Here is a 13,940-nt window from a genome sequence, read left to right on the forward strand (position 1 = left end):
CTACAGTACCTATATGGCCACATTCCCTGCATCACCGGTTGGACGTGGCAGGGTAGATTATGTATAGTGCTCCGGGACCAGATACCATCTGGTAAGATTTACGTAGAAATTTTCTTTATGGCATTTTCTATATGGTATCTCATCCTGTAGGGGATTTCTGTTTCCCAAGTTAACATGTGAGCATTGGAGTCACACTGCAGTGTGCAAGAATAGTGTCATATAGTGTAAGACAGGAGGGTGATGGCAGCCTTGCAGGTGGGATTGTAGGTGCATGTCGGCTCTATTTGGGTGACCTGTCTCATTCATCATCGAGTGATATTCTTGTTATCACTCGTTACTAACCTTAAATGGTGCTTCAGCCAATCAGCTCCTGTCATTTTTCAAACACTGGCTGTTAGGAGCTGATTGGCTGGAGCACTATTTAAAAATAGTAATGAGTGATAACAAGACTATCACTCGTTGATAAATGAGGCCCTGAGTCGGATGCACTGCCGATGTTGGCTGCAGTTCAGCGATTCATTTTAACTGCACATATGTCTAGAGCAGTGGCGGAACTATAGAGTGGTGGGCCCAGGTGCAAGTATATGCTTTGGGCCACCCTATGCAGTGCCGCCAGCATTGCCCCTCATACTGGGCCACCCTATGCAGTGCCTCCAGCATTGCCCCTCATACAGTGCCCCCAGTAGTTGTCACCCTATGCAGTGCCTCCAGCAATGCCCCTCAATCAGTGCCCCCAGAAGTGGTCCCCCTATGCAGTGCCTAGAGTAGTAGTCCCCCCTATGCAGTGCCCCCCAGTAGTAGTCCCCCCTATACAGTGCCCCAGTAGCGACCACCCCCTCTATACAGCTCCCCCTGTAGCAGCCCCTCCATACAGTGCCCCTAGTAGCGGCCAACCCCCTATACACTGCCCCCAGTAGCGCCCCGCCAATGCAGTGCCCCTTACACACACGAAAAAAAAACACACAGTGCCCCTTACACACACGAAAAAAAACCACACAACTTACCTGAATCCCCACTCCTGCCGCGACCGCCGCTGTCCGCTCCTCCCGGCCTGCTCTCCACTATGGGAGAGATGTCATGACGTCTCTCCCATCACCCACTGCGGGGGCAGCCAGAAGGCGGAGCTCATGAGTGAGCTCAAGCCGGCTCCCTCCGTGGACTCAGCAGCCAAAGACAGTCTGACTCTCATTGGCTGCTATAACAAACCCACTGCTTGTTACTGTGGTCTGCACTACACTTAAATATTGTGGGGCCTGGGGGACACTGGCGGTGGCTGCACCGCCGCTAGTTACGCCATTGGTCTAGAGCCCGTGCGCACAGAATCGCAGTTGTGATTAAGACATACAGAATAAGAAATTAATTGAAAATGTAATGGGCGCTCCTGGGCGGTGGCTATTCAGAGGCACAGAGACAGTCCGTCTTCTGGGTACGCAATGGAAAGTGTTCCAGGCGTGTCGCAGAAGTGGCTGTAGGCTCATAAGCGCAATTGTGTACACTGGAGGCCATGCTCTGACAGATTCTGCACCTTGCATGGGACTGGTGCAAGGTTTGATAATGCGATCGATGGTTGCGTCTCAAGATTCTAGAAGTGGGCGTGTCAGTCCTTGCACGGGCAGACGTACACCAGGGAAGGGCTTGTAAAGGTATTCGCATAGAGTCGCACAATTCTGACCTCCAAAAGACACAGACACGGATTCCTCCATCTAAGGGGCCTATTTATTAAGCCATGGATGGAGATAAAGTGAATGGAGATAAAGTGCCAGCCAATCAGCTCCTAACGGCCATGTCACAGGCTGTGTTTGAAAAATAACAGTTAGGAGCCGGTTGGTACTTTATCTCTGTCCACTTTATCTCCATCCAAGGCTTAGCAAATAGACCCCTAAGAATCAGGTCCTAAGAGATGTTCGTACGAAATGGCAAATCTAAAGAAATTTTAAACTTGTGGAGATGTGACATCGTTCCTGTGTTTCTGCAGGAGACTGTGGAGCAAACTTTCCTATTGTCTGGTGGAAGAAAACAGTATTTTGCTGGTAAATAACATTCCAGTGTATAATAAAGGACATTACACTGCAGAATACATTCCAGTGTGTAGAGAACACAATGTTTGCTTTCAAGCAGTCTATGGGTAACTAGATTCCTAGAAAAGGTACCACCTACACCCCCATATGACCACACACTTATTCACCCCCCCCCCCCCCCCCCAACCCACCACATCAATTTTTTTCTTTCATGATTTATAATGTTATAAAGAAAACATTACAGGAGATGGAACAGTGGCAGCCTCTATACTGGAAGTTATTCTATGGTTTGAATTGTTTGTACCTAGTTTAGTGAATCGACATGCTGGACCTGTGTTTGTTTTCTTATGTTGAAATAATAAAAATCGTTGTTTGAAAAACATTTTTTTCCTTTTCCCAGGGCATATTGTGGGAAATGGCTTATTGCTGCTCGGTGAGGTTTCTATATACTGTGCACTCCATGGCTTTTATCCACACAATAGGGTGAATACATAACCTGAACAGAAAAAGAGTGCAATCAGCACGTGGTAAATACCAACAGGCAGAAGCCATCACATACAGACTCCTTTATGTTACACAAGGTGCATATTATAAACATCTTTTCATCTATAAAGGAACAAAATATAACCACAATATAGAAGATATTGAAAGTACACTGTCCTCTCATGGGACCCTGACATAAGGGAAGCAGGGGTACAGCAGGGTTTAGATTTGTACCAAGATTGTGGTTTAACACAACACAAATCATTGCCCGTCAGAGTCACAGATGCACAAAAGTCCCTTTAGCGGGTGGATCTTGCAGACCCCTGCGCATGCTATGTAGTAGAGTGCACCCATTTACGGGTGATCCAGAGTACATTTAATCTGTGTCTCACCTGGTGAAAGAGGGATGTAGTTATGTGACCCTGTTAGCAGCACAGTGAATTCACTTACAGGATCGGAAGTGGCCAAACTGGATGAGATCCAGCCTGCTTGTGCTCGGGCTGAGAAGCCGGTTATCTTTCAATGTCAGAGGCGCTTCTTAGTACGAATAGAGGAGTACACACAGGCCTATAGAGATAGTCAGTCGTCATCTTCAGCCGCAGTTACTAACAGGTCCACTAATAATATCATGCATTTTTTATGTCTCCTGAATATTAGGACTGTGCGTGGATGTGCTGTGTCTGCCCAAGTGTTACCGTATAAAGCTGGGTACACAATATAAGATACATCATACAATATACGGGGTAGTAACAATATATTGTGCGGATCGTATACAGTGTGTGCGCCCGATTTTGCACGCATGGCGGGGTGTTCATCGCATCGTCCCACTACTGTGTTGCACAGCAGATGGGACGATGCAAGGAAAGACGCCGTGCTGCTACATGCAGCATGTAACGATATATCACACCGTCGTTCACCGGATCGTGTAGTGTGTACTGCGCACGATATATCGTCACATCCCTCGCTCGGTACACACAACGTATAGTGTGTACTCAGCAGAAGCAGACAGCGGGATGTTGCAATTTCCTATTCAATAGAACAGAGGTTCTCAAACTCGGCCCAGCAGGTGCACAGGTGCAGTCATTACTCACTGACGCATTTTAAAAGATCCACTGCTGGAGCTAATTGTTTCACTTGTGATTCTCTGAGAAGACCTGGAAAACATGCACTGTTTGGGGTCCTGAGGACTGAGTTTGAGAACCTGTGTATTAGAGCCAACAAACAGAAAATTCCCCCAGCACACTGCTGAGAGGCAGTAAGTAAGCTGTGATTTTATCTGGACATAGAGAGGCCTGATGCAGAATTAAACACACGTTTACCATAATTGCCAACAGGGCCGGCCCAAGCCCAATTTTTTTGGTATGCGAATATATATTTCTGCACCCCCTGGCGCACTTTTGAGCTTGCCGAAGGTGCATGCCTAAAAAAAAAAATGAAGGGGGCGTGGTCTTGTAGGAAAAGCTGTACCCACGAGCCACACCCCTTCTGTCACGGTGGAGGAATGCCCAGCACCCAAGGAGAGAGAAGGAAGCCAAAAAGGGCCAACAAAGTGGTTCCCAAACGGTGTGCTGTGGTACCATGGGGTGTCTCGGGGCAGGGCCATAACTAGGGTGGTGTGATATGTGCCATGGCACAGGGCACTGCAGGGCAAAGGGCGCTGTTTGGGCCTGTCAATTTTCTGTCTATGACCATTCTTACCTCCACTTTTTTTTGTTCCCCGGCATCTCCTGGTTGCCCCAATCCCCTCCCTGACCGACTCCCCCTCCACCTGGCCATCTCCCCAAGCACCCTCAGCCACATCCTCTTTTATTTAACACGCACATTTCAAAATACGGTTATATTTGCTGCATATACACTACAAGCAGCGCTCTCTCAGTACCTTCAGTCAGTGATGTACACTGCCGGCTCCAGGCTTGTGCACGGCTGTTCTCATGGGCAAATCCTGCTGCAGGTCCAGCTTCCCCAGCGCTCTCCAATATCTACAGCTGGTGAGTTATACTGCATAATTATTGTGTATCATCACTGCAGCCATTGGATTCACATCCCGGATAACAGTGGTACAACGAAATTGGTACGCCTTTATCATTGTACAGGACCTATCAGATTTGTCATGGCCCTACTTGTCACTGATGCAAAAGGTTGGTGCAGAGCCTGCAATTCTGTTGATACGCCCTCACGGACCGTTGCCTACATGAGCAGCCCCTGTTTCGCATCCTCCATGGCTGTGGTCTCAGAACAAACCTTCAGCTCTGACGCTTCTTTTTGTATTAACTACAGTCCGTCTCCATACATGGCAAATGTATAGATTGACCATTTCTGCCCACAAGTAATTGATTACTTATTAGTTACTGGAGAGTATAAGAAAGTAATGTAAATAAATGCAATAAATGCCTTCACTGCCATGTATTCTACAGTAACGAATGTACAATGCTGCTAATCCTCACCCCTGCTGTGCCAACATTTAGTTCTCCTCGCCAATGGTGTTGGCAGCTCTGTATCAGCCCCAAAATATATCAGTCTTTCAAACACATCTGAAAATTATAATAAGCCCCTGGCTACCTTCAGGTGCTTTTCCTTAGGGAGGGTCAATACATTTGGTCACATATTAATGCATTTTTAAAATGAGAGCCAACTAACCTCGGAGGTATCCCGAAGCCCTCTAACAGGACAATAGAAGGAATCATGTCAGCTGATGAGCTCACAAAATAAATGCTGCAAATACATAAGTCGTGGAAAAAACATTTCTAGTACTAAAAAGAAAGCAATGTTCTTATATAAGAAAGTATTGGAAGTAATAGGGCAGAAGAGAGTGTTCCATTTTTTACAATCTATCAGGGCATAGCCAATCATTAAGGGATAGAGCAAGACATATAACAAGGAAATCACGCTAGCAAAGAAGCCGAGATTAAGGACTGTAAGAGATGGCTGACCCCAAAGCATTTACAGAGAAGCAGGCAGAAATATAAAACTGACAACATTTGGCTGATAGAGGATAATGTAAAACATACATTTAAATGTTTTTTTTTCCCCCATCTTTATTACGAAAGCATACATAATCCTAAACATGCATATAAATACATACACACACACTGTTCTCCCCAGGCTGCTTTTTTTCTGGCGGTCCGCCTGGCAAGAAACGCAGTCGCCCAGCTTCTCCTTGTCCGGCCCCCTCAATAACGCACCCCCTGCAGCCGGCACTCAGACTCACCCAGCGGACCCTCACCAATGTGTCCTTGTTGCCAGCAGTCAGCTAACGGAGGGGATTGAAGATGGCACTGTGATGTCGGTGCAGCTCAACTTTTGGCTGTGTCACAGCGCAGGGCGGCGTCAGGCTTGAGGGCAGAGAGCCCGCCCCCTAAGTAAAAGCAAAGGCTCACTATACGGCGGGAACAGTCACCTGTGTACAATGAATAGAGTGGTCCTATTGCGTCCACTCTCTCACGTCTGTGTAGCCAGCAATTGGGGGACGGTATCTGGGAGCTGTTAAAAAATCTTTGTAGCCAGCAAGTGGGGACAGTATTTGGAAGCTGTTAAAATATAAATAATAACATCCACAAAGCAATTGGGCAGTATCTGGGCACTTAAAAAAACGTATTTGTGCCCGTGACACACACACACAAAAAAAAAAAATATATATATATAAAAAAATATATATATTTTAAAACACAATTTTTTTATATATTTGGGCAATTTTTATCTACAGACCTGCGGGACTGCAATGGGGACAGTCTTTGCACCTAGCTTTGCTAATTTACACATGGGCAGTTGGGAAAATCGATTTATCTATGGTGTAACTCCTTTTAGTGCAAATATTGTTCTTTACAAAAGGTATATAGACGACATTTTAATTGTCTGGAGGGGGCCAAAATGTACTTTTTGAAGACAATATAATGAGTTACAAACAAAGAGTTTTGTCAAACCAGTCGATACTATTTCTTATGTGCACTACAAGAGTGGCCATGCTAAAAAATGGAAAACTAATATACCATATTCTCAATTCTGCAGGGTAAAAAGGAACTGTAGTATTCAAGAACATTGTGAAGTTTAATTGGAAGAATATATGAATAAATTCAGGGACAGGGGCTATCCAGAAGATCTTATTAGGGATTCCGTTATCAAAACAAGGAATACGGAACGTATAGATCTGTTGCAATACAAGACTAAAACTAAAGATAAGAGTGAGGAGGTATTATTTATTACTCCCTTTAATAGGGATTTAAATTAAAAAAAAAAAAAAAAAGAGTACGAAAGGTGCTAAGTAAACATTGGAGTATTCTACAGATGGATACAGTACTTAACACTATCCTACCAGAGAAACCAAAGGTAGTTTATAGAAGGGCTAAAAATTTAAAGGATATTCTGGCCCCTAGCCAATTGCGACAGATTGTCCCCAAAAATAAGGTCCCTTGGGAGAACCAATGTAAAGGTTTCCATAAATGTGGTCATTGTACCATCTGTAAATACACTCATCCCAATAGTCGTGTTTTTGGGAATTACAATGATTCTAAAAGTTATGAAATAAAAGAATTCATTAATTGTACGACCACATGGGTCATTTATGTTCTTGAATGTCCATGTACTTAAATATATTGGTAAAACTAAACGTGTACTGAAAATAAGGATACAGGAGCATGTTCTGAGTATTAAGAATAGATTAGAAACACATAGTGTCCTGAGACACTTTAATCTGTTCCATAACTCTAATGTAGAAAGCCTCATATTTAATGCCAATGAACATGTGATATTAGGTGAACGAGGGGGGGGATCATGATAATAAGCTGTAAAAACGAGAAATGTCTTGGATTTATGAGCTAAATACCCTTGTCCCTCTAGGTCTTAATGATAACTATGAAATTGACCGATTTTTATGATTTTTTTATGAATTTATAGATTTTTCTTTTAAAAATAATTTTTACATTTTATGTTAATTTACTGATCTTATACTGTTATTGTAGTCATGTTGTTTTAAGATTTTTAGAGATCATATTATCTTTGCAATTTTTTACACAACCTTCTCTTATGTTTTTAGTATTTAGTAGTAGTAGTAGTTAGTATTTCTTTTATATAATTATGATGATTCATTATTCTAAAGTATGCATTAGCACTTTATCTCTGTTTAATCTTATAGTAAATGTGTAGGATTTACTATGTATCATGCGTTATAGGAACCAGAAAAAGGGTTACATTTGAGATATTGGAGACAATAATAACAACAAAATGGCCGCAGTAATGGAAATGTAACCACTAGGAGTATGAGACTCTGAAAAAATGGCCACCGGGATTCTCGCGTGAACTGAGCCTGGATACCCGTGACCAGTGGAGCTGGCGGCAGTGTGACCGCTCCATACAGATCCACTTGGCGCGGGTATAATGGGTGCAGGACGCTGTGTATTCACTGTGATATTTAATTATGATGCGGATGTTAGCCGCGAGTATTGAAAGGTTCTTTGGGTCCCAGGAAGTGAGATCACTTTCGGGACACTTCCGGTATATGGAACGCAAACCGCGTTTTCGCGGCACACACGCCTATCAATTAGGCTGATAGATAATGGTATGCTTATGCACCTAGAAATACCCTTAAGTCATTCCTCCTGATGAAGTCCAAGGGTTACGACACAAGGACGAAACACGTTGAGGTAGCAAAGTCATATATTATATCCTCTACCGATTGGGAGACGATAAACTTCAGATAAGATTTTATTGAATTTATTTCATGTACGGGCATTTGATATTGGATGTGATTTGTGAATAAATTTGTGTGTGTGGAATTACACTATGTTGTTCTACATTTCTTTCGTGCTTGATCTGAAACCTATTGGATGATTAATCACAGCACTGTGCCAAAGGGATAAGGATCTGATGATTTGCTCCTGGAGTCATTACATGTGAATTATCAAGTGGTGTAGTCCTCCATATAAGGTACACTTCCAGCACATAGAGGGTGATAAGTCTTGGTGAAGGATTTTTACTTGTACCTAAAAATTACTGCACCAGGAGGCGCTGTTTTCCACATTTTTTCAGATTACTATTGGAACTGGTTGAACTACAACCGTTTGGGAAGAAGAGCAGCCACCCCTTTTATACAGGGGAGTGCATTTAAAGTGGGCTGAAATATTGAACAGACTATTGTCTAAACAGACATTTGAAAACAACTGATCTAGGATAAGACTAGCGCTGTATACCACCATTTTGTGTGTATATATATATATATATATATATATATATATTATATACACACACATATACATATGCACAGTGGTGGCCAAAATTGTGGACACTTTTTGAAATGTGAATGTTTTTCGACTTCGAATGCTTATAAAAATGGTTACACTTCATGCAATGCAATGATTCATATATCAAATGAAAGGAAATTTTATGTTGAATTCAACACAATAAACAGAGGTCAAATATTTGCATTACAAGGGATGTTATGCAGTGAAAACAACACTTAGGGTGAAAATCCCTGTGTACTTATGATGTTACTGTCCTATCAGTATGTCGTTGGGTATCTTTTATTTTTCAAGACAGCAGCACAGCGACGTGGCATTGAACCAACCAATGTCTGGAGCTCTTCCTTCTTTATTATGTGGTGCCATGAGACAATTATAGCCTCAATTAATTGTCTTTTATTGGATGGACGCCTCATATGTACCAGTTTTTTCAAACAAAACCACAAATGTTCTATGGGGTTCAGGTCTGGGCGGTTTCCTGGCCATCCCAGCACCTATATGTCATTCTCTGTGAACCACTGTTTGCATATCCATGCAGTGTGGCAGGGAGCTGAATCCTGATGGGAAAAAAAGATCTGGGAAAAGATCCCTAATAGAAGGTAGAAGTTTTGGTAGTAGGATGTGTCAATGTACTTTCTGCTGTTCAGTGTGCCATCTATGACATAATGGCGGCCTACAGCATCTGCTGTCATACATGCCCAGATCATAACACGTGTAGGATTCTTTGTTGGCGCTTGAATGCAATCTGGATGTACCTCTTCCCCGATGCGATGTCTCCGATATTTTCTCCCATCACTGCCTAATATCGATATCTTAGTTTCATCACTCTATATCACTTGTTTCCACTGACCTTCTGTCCATGTAATGTGTTCTTTTGCCCACTGTATTCATTTCTGCCGCTGCTTTTTATTCAGCAATGGCTTTTTTCTGATAATCCTACCTTTTAGGCCAACCTCCGTTAGTCTTCTCCGTACCGTTCTTGCACTGACAAAAACACTAGTTGCACTCAAGTCACTGCTAATGGCCGCAGATGACATCCATCTGTCCCTGACGTAAATTTGTTTTATTCTCCTATCATCAACAGCTGTTGTGCACTTTTTCCGACCTTTTCCTTCTTTGTTTTGTATCGATTGTGTTACCTGATGGCGTAAACAAAACTTTGGTACTCCTGATGTTGTCACATTCCCACCAACTTCTCTCGCAATTGCTGCGTACGAAAGACCATTTTCACGTAACACCACAATCCTGGATCTCTTCCTGGGTGACCAGTCACCACTTTGCCTGGACGACATTGTTGTATTTATTTTTTACACCGTCGTTAGCACTAAACAATGCACACAAACATCCAACCGTAATTGCACTTCAGTAACCAACTTTATTCTGCAAAATGAAACCGGCAAACTGACCTTTCCCACCTTTGAACATGACCTTGCACCTGCTCATAAACAACTGCTGATTGGTCCTCAGAACAACGATTCCGATTGGCTGGTAGTAGCTGTTACTACAATCCGCTTATTGAATCTCACGCATCTGTGCTTCTTTGTCTGACTGAAAGTAGCATAACTTCCCTTGTTGTAATGCAAATATTTGACCTCCTTTTTATTGTGTTGAATTCAGCATTAAATTTCCTCTCATTTGATATATGAATCATTGCACTGCGTGAAGTGAAACAGTTCTTATAAGCATTCAAAGTTGAAAAACATTCAAATTTCAAAAAGTGTCCGTAATTTTGGCCACCAGTGTGTTTGTGGTGGAGGGAGAGGGAGAGGGAGGGGGAGAGGGAGAGGGAGAGGGAGAGGGGGAGAGAGAGAGGGAGAGGGAGAGAGAGAGAGAGAGAGCGAGCTGCGGCACTCATCCGGATTTCACAGTGGAAATAACGATAGAAACATATTTGTCTTCAAAGTTTCTTCCTGATGATGGAATAAATCCCGAAACGTTGAAGACAAATATGTTTCTATCGTTATTTCCACTGTGAAATCCAGATGAGTGCCGCAGATCCTGTTCTCTACATACCTGTTTGTTGCTGTGCACCACGGTGTTCATGCTTCTCTTTAGGAGTGCTATTCTTATGGACTATATATATATATACACACACGTATCCACAAAAACAGGATTTTGGTACTTACCGTTAAATCCATTTCTCCGATTCCACAGGGGACACTGGAGCTTCATGACAGTGGGGTATAGACGGTGGGTTGAGTTGAGCCTGGCACTTTAAAAATCTACAAGTGTGACTGGCTCCTCCCCCTCTATGCCCCATCAACCCCAGTTTTAAAGAACTGAGCCCGAGAGGAGACGGAGAACAGACTGAAGAACAGAGAAGGAGAACAGGAAAAGAAACATCCAACATACTGACACACTGCAAAAACACAGCAGGCTGCAGTGATAAACAGTCACACAATAAAAACAGACAAAACTGCAACAGAACTGAAGCAGAACAAGCAACTGAGAACAGGCAAGAAGCACTGGGTGGGCGTCCAGTGTCCCCTGTGGAATCGGAGAAATGGATTTAACGGTAAGTACCAAAATCCTGTTTTCTCCTTCATCCACTAGGGGACACTGGAGCTTCATGACAGTGGGGACGTCCCAAAGCTACCCTCCTGGGAGGGAGAGAGCTGAACGCCCTGCAAGACACTACGACCAAAATTTGAAGCAGAAGCCGCAAAAGTGTCAAATCTGTAGAAACGTACAAAAGTATGAACCGAAGACCACGTCGCTGCCCTACAAAGCTGTGAAGCCGAGACACCTCTACGTGCCGCCCAAGAAGTACCCACAGAGCGCGTAGAATGCGCAGAAATGGATACCGGCGGTGGTCGAGCAGAAGCAACATATGCCTGACGAATAGTCAGACGAATCCACCTGGCCAAAGTTTGTTTAGACGCAGGCCAGCCACGCCGATTAGCATCATAAAGGACGAATAGAGCCTCTGGTTTACGTAGCCCCTCAGTACGGGACACATAAATGCGAAGTGCCCAAACCACATCCAAGGAGTGAGAATCCCCAGAAGAGTCCGACAACGCTGGCACTACAATCGGCTGATTCAGATGAAAACCCGAGACCACCTTGGGCAAAAAGGAAGGCCGGGTACGAAGTTCCGCCCGATCTTCGTGAAAAATCAAGTAAGGGGAACGGCAGGACAAGGCTCCAAGTTCAGACACACGTCTGGCCGAAGCCAGGGCCAATAAAAGGATCATCTTCCAAGTCAAATACTTCAATTCTACCTCCTGCAAAGGCTCAAAGGTGGATGACTGAAGAAAAGATAAAACAAGATTCAGGTCCCAAGGAGCCGTGGGTGGCACAAAGGGGGTCTGAATTCTAAGTACCCCTTGAAAAAAGGTCTGAACCTCCGGAATCAGAGCTAGGCGATGCTGGAAAAAAATAGAAAGAGCAGAAATCTGCACTTTAAGCGATCCCAAGCGTAACCCCGCATCGAGGCCTTTTTGAAGAAAAAGAAGAAGACGTGGTAAATGAAAAGAGGAAGTGGAGGATCCACGACCTTCACACCAGGAGATATAAGCCCTCCAAATGCGATGATAATGCACTGATGTTACCGGTTTTCTAGCCCTAAGCATGGTAGGAATGACCGACCTAGGAACTCCATGGCTTCTTAAGATGGCGGTCTCAATAGCCACGCCGTTAAACGAAGCCGCCGTAAATCCGGGTACACACATGGACCCTGTTGTAGAAGGTCCGATCGTAGCGGAAGAGGCCAAGGTTCGTCTGCCAGAAGGAATAAAAGATCGGAGTACCAAACCCGACGAGGCCAATCCGGAGCCACTAGGATGACTGTGGACGACTCTCGTTTGATCCGCTTGAGAATCCGAGGGAGGAGCGGAAACGGTGGGAACAGGTACACAAGGCTGTACGGCCAAGGGATCAGTAAAGCATCCGCTCCCACCGCTGCCGGATCCATGGTCCTGGAGCAGTAAAGGGGTAGTTGATGATTTATCCGAGATGCCATCAGGTCTATCTGTGGCTTCCCCCATCTGCAAACCAGTTGATGAAAGACCTCGGGATGAAGGGACCACTCCCCGGGATGAAGATCCTGACGACTGAGGTAGTCCGCTTCCCAGTTGTCGACCCCCGGAATAAACACTGCGGAAATGACCTCTACGTGTCTTTCTGCCCACAGAAGGATGCGACTGGCTTCTCTCATTGCCATCCGACTGCGGGTTCCCCCTTGGCGATTTATGTATGCCACTGCCGTGGCGTTGTCGGATTGTATCCGAACCGGAAGTCCTCGTAACAGAGGAGCAGCCTGTATCAAAGCTCTGTAGACTGCCCGCAGTTCGAGAACATTGATTGGTAAGAGGGACTCCTGCTGCGACCAAAGCCCCTGGAAGTGATTGTCCAGAACCACCGCTCCCCATCCGCGGAGGCTGGCGTCCGTGGTGACCAAGGTCCAATTCCAAATTCCGAAGCGCCGACCCGCTAACAGATGCTCCGTCCGAAGCCACCAGAGCAAGGATATGCGGGTCCGGGGAGACAGACGCACCAGCCGATGCATCTGTAGGTGGGACCCGGACCACTGAGACAGAAGATCCAGTTGAAATATTCTGGAGTGAAATCTGCCGAATTGGATGGCCTCGAAGGAAGCAACCATTTTCCCCAGGAGACGGATGCAAAGATGCACAGATACTTTCCTGGGTCTGAGCACTAGACGAACCAGCTCCTGTATGGCTAGGGCCTTGTCCCTTGGCAAGAATATACGAAGCAGAACAGTGTCTAGAATCAAGTCTCTGGGACGGCATCAACTGAGACTTCTGGAAGTTCACAATCCATCCATGTTGAATGAGAATCTGATGTGTAAGGGACACTTGGTGTAAAAGGACTTCTGCCGTCGGAGCCTTGATGAGTAAATCGTCTAGGTACGGAACTATCGTCACCCCCCGAGAGCGCAAGTGACGGCCATCACTTTGGTGAATACCCTGGGAGCTGACGAGAGACCGAATGGCAGGGCCTGAAACTGGAAATGAGCTTCCCTGATGGCAAATCTGAGGAAAGCCTGGTGAGGAACCCAAATTGGGACATGCAGATAGGCGTCCTTGATATCTATCGACACCAGAAACTCTTCTGCCTCTAGTCCCGCAATGACAGAATGGAGAGATTCCATCTTGAACCTGTGAAATGAAAGATACTGGTTCAAGGATTTCAGATTCAGAATGGGTCTGACTGACCCATCTGGTTTCGGAACCACAAAAAGGTTTGA

The 13,940-nt window shown here is 44.7% G+C and overlaps 1 protein-coding gene across 1 annotated transcript in view; it reads right to left on the reverse strand.

Annotated features, from left to right (window-relative positions):
- Positions 1–13,940, reverse strand: part of LOC148510679 (NADH dehydrogenase (ubiquinone) complex I, assembly factor 6-like) — a 73,542-nt gene that overhangs the window by 32,688 nt on the left and 26,914 nt on the right. The gene's annotated exons all lie outside the window — the stretch shown is intronic.

This window comes from Taudactylus pleione, unplaced genomic scaffold (assembly GCF_031769625.1).
Source record: "Taudactylus pleione unplaced genomic scaffold, aTauple2 ptg000314l, whole genome shotgun sequence".
NCBI classification, from domain to species: Eukaryota; Metazoa; Chordata; class Amphibia; order Anura; family Myobatrachidae; genus Taudactylus; species Taudactylus pleione.